This window comes from Pholcus phalangioides, unplaced genomic scaffold, assembly GCF_987345545.1.
Source record: "Pholcus phalangioides strain wild (caught in Gottingen) unplaced genomic scaffold, Ppha-v1.0 ptg000001l_1, whole genome shotgun sequence".
NCBI lineage: Eukaryota > Metazoa > Arthropoda > Arachnida > Araneae > Pholcidae > Pholcus > Pholcus phalangioides.
In genome coordinates, this window is record NW_028301594.1 from 30,389,180 (window position 1) to 30,392,977 (window position 3,798).

Sequence of the window (3,798 nt, forward strand, 5' to 3'; positions counted from 1 at the left end):
ATAATAGTTGTATCTTTTATAGTATAGTAGTTATATTACATCTATGGCTATAACGTTTGTAAAATCAAATGCTGCGAGACTAAAAATCAATTTCATGACTGGAGTCAAATTCATTCGAAAATATTACAAAGATCCAAAAGACGATTGTAATGCAGATATAGTAAGAATTTAGTATAATTTATAACCGGACAACAGTGCTAAAAGTAGAAATTTGCTTATAACGAGAAATATATCGTAACGACAATTTTTCCCCGTGATTGCTGGTTCTCGTTGTAACGCACTTTTACTTTATTTACATATGTCTACTTGCCAAAGCATCTTCTAGATGGATATTTGCGTAGTTTAAAAAAATTGGGCATTGATTTAGCAAGATTTTCTTCATAATTAATGTAAATTTACAACTTATCACCCTGTTAATAATCAATGTGTAAATTAATTAACTTAATTTAATGTGATTACAATTTCGTAAGACCTCATGTAACATTTAAAAAAAAATTGGGAATGATTATTAAAATTTAATTATTTATTTCTGTGTAATGCTTGTTATGCGTAGTGCTGGCATCTGCCACCAGTTTTTTCTAACTATGAGTGAAGTGTAATGATTGAATAATTAATCGTTGTAGGCCTGTTGCTCTCTGTGGCGAGACTTTTTAATGGGGAGATCGGCTCGCATTTGCGACTCGAAGTTGGGAACCACAGGAAGCCAACTTCAGCCGACCAACACTGCGGTGACGGTGGGGTTCGAACCCGGATCCTCGCGACGCGAGTCCGTCATTATGACCACTCAACCACCGCAGCGACATTTCTTTAATGCTGCTGCTCCATGGAGAAAGTGCCAGGCATTTCTACCACTATATTAAATAAAGCTTTGTTATACAGGGTGATTACTTAATTTCCCTTGCCGCTATTTAGTGGCGAACCTACAGGCATACTCTCAATTAAAAAAAGCATCAAAATAACATGCAGAACCCAGATGCGTCATTCATATTGTAAAGCTATTAGAGATTAATTAAAAGATAATTAAAATAAAACAGTAACTTTTTTACACGTACAACCTGTTGTCAAAATCCCATTTATAAAAAATTGTGACGCTGTCTTTTTTTGATTCCAACAAAAAAACTTCCATATTTCTAAGTGCAATATTCACTGAGATATTTGATTTCAAAACACGGAGGAAAGTTTGGAAATAACAGCAAAAACTAACCGAGTAATTTCTCGGGGAAACGGAAGAAAAAGCACATATAAAATATGTCGTTATATCCGAGGCCATTGCATTTTATCGACGCTATAAACAAGGTTCATTAAAATTTTTCTCTACAGGAATTAACCGGGACCATCAATTATTGACGTTAAATTTGAGGTGTCTAATCGATCAATTGTTAATCGCAGTTGAAAATTGTAGTTGAGTTAATCGACTCCATTAATTCCATTAAAATTCGATTAAAATTTTTATTAAAAGTTTGTGAATTAACTTAATTTTTTTTGAAAAAACCGATTAGATGCCTTATAAATTATGTTCTCTACAGAACATTTTGGGTAAGTGTGATCATATATAAAAATATTTGAATCAATATTTTTATCAAATCAGATTCAACGAAAACTGATGATTTCAGTTTCAAATCAAGTTTGATGGGAGTTTTAGAAGACGACCAAATGGTGGTCGTCACTGTGAACAATGATTTTTGTATTCTTGGAAGCATTTCAGCTCATCTCGTCACAAGTACCATTCGAGAGGAGTTTCTAGGAACTGTATAATCGTAAGTAGTCTCAAAATCAGTGAATAATAACCAAAAATAGCCGATTAAAAAAAAACAAGAGCCAAGCGTAGAAGTTACAGGCAATTCTGTCCAACATATTAAATTGCTTGAAGAGCGGGCAAACTTAATTTCTTAACCCTTTTAGACCGGGAAGTTTTTCGAAACATGAATGTTTGTCAACTACCGCACGACCGTTCGAGTTCGGGCTTAAAGGTTCGTTTAAACCTATTCCTATATTTGTTGACATCTACTGAATAGGCGAGTGAAATGAATAGAATATATTTTTTTAGCATCTATATTAATGTTATATAGTTATGAAAAATATTCAATTAAAATTCAATTAATCGATTAAATTTTTTTGATTAACCAGTTAAAAATTTTAATCGATCCCCAGTCCTAGTTATCACCGAGTTTGACCGTATATGATTTCTGTTGATCATTGAAAAATTCTGCACGGTGATTAAGGCAATAATTAGATTCACTGACAATCAGTTTTTCTTTTCGTATTCATTGAAAATTTTCCCTAAAGGCAGGGATTACACTATAAAAGTTATGTAAAAGGGCTTTTATAAAACTTGAAGAATGCAACTAAAATATCGTTTGCATTTGCTCGAATGTAACCGATCAGCTCATTGGTTGTATTTTTCAAGTTTTATAAAAGCACTTTTACAAAACTTTCATAGTGTAATCCAGGCCTAAGGCTATATTATAAAATGAAATTCATAAACGATGTGGAGGAGGGGGGGGGGGAATACTATGATAAAATCATTAATGAAAAGAAAGGAAAAGCACGTGAAAAAAAACAGTAGTGAAAAAAAACTTTAATCTTCCAATCACGTGATATACGTTCAACGAATCAGCGTTACTTTACCGTAGTTCACTGCCGGAGAGAATTAAAGGTTTAAAGCTAGATTTTGACTTCTATCTTGATTTACTGATTCTTTTTTAACTGTTTAGAGACGGATTGTGACAGTTAAGCGCACAAAATGTCGACATATTTGAAAATACTACACTTACTATCACTAATGGCAATTATCAGTATCAGTACTTGTCACGGAGATGATTATCATGATCACAACATGAATGGCACATTCTTGAAAAAAATCAAAAGAGCTCTGAGTAAGAGGATTTTTTTTTTATTTTGTAATCATAATGATTTAAAATTTAAAATAAAAATTCAAAAAAAAAATAGGATATTGTTCTTATTTTAAGAGAAGATAGTCATTATATATGTTACGGTAAATGTGATAAATCGGTTATTACCGGCAAATATGCATAATACCCAAGCGCCGCCGTTGGTAAGTTTGATAAATACTTGAAATTTAATTTATCGTCTTTACCCGTGATTATGCATAATACCCTAGTGAAATTGGTGAATTTGATTAATACGAAAAAAATTCCAAATGAGTCTAGTATGTGTGTGGGATGAATGTAGTCGAATCTTAATATAATGGTAATAAATTTTGCGATTGTACCCCGATATAATGATACAATACATATTATGAATTATTAAGTATAGTACATCATATAGTGTGATTTATCATGTTTACAAACGATGTTATGCTTAGATACTATGCATAATTACCGGTAAAAGTGATAAATTTAGGGAAATTTATCAAACTTACCAAAATGCTTGGCAAGTATGCATAATAACCGCATTTATCACATTTACCGTAACATATATATTGACAGTTATATTTATAGTTATTATTTATACTTAAAATATTTTGGGGTACCTCATATCCTTTTTTTTTCCTTTTATATATAATTTTATTTCTATTTAGATTTATTCTATGATTTAATTTTTTTTAATTGTATTGGTGAATAATTTCTTTTAGTGAAGAAAAGTGTATGCCATGGAGACCTTGGATGTTTCTCGAATGGACCACCATTTCATCATCCGAAGCTCAGACAACTGAGTCCTCTTCCAAAATCACCGGAAAAAATCAAGACGCAATACCACTTTTACACTCGAACCAATCTGTTAGTTCCTCTGATTGGTACTCCCGACAACATTCTTGCCTGGAAGTACCATTACAAC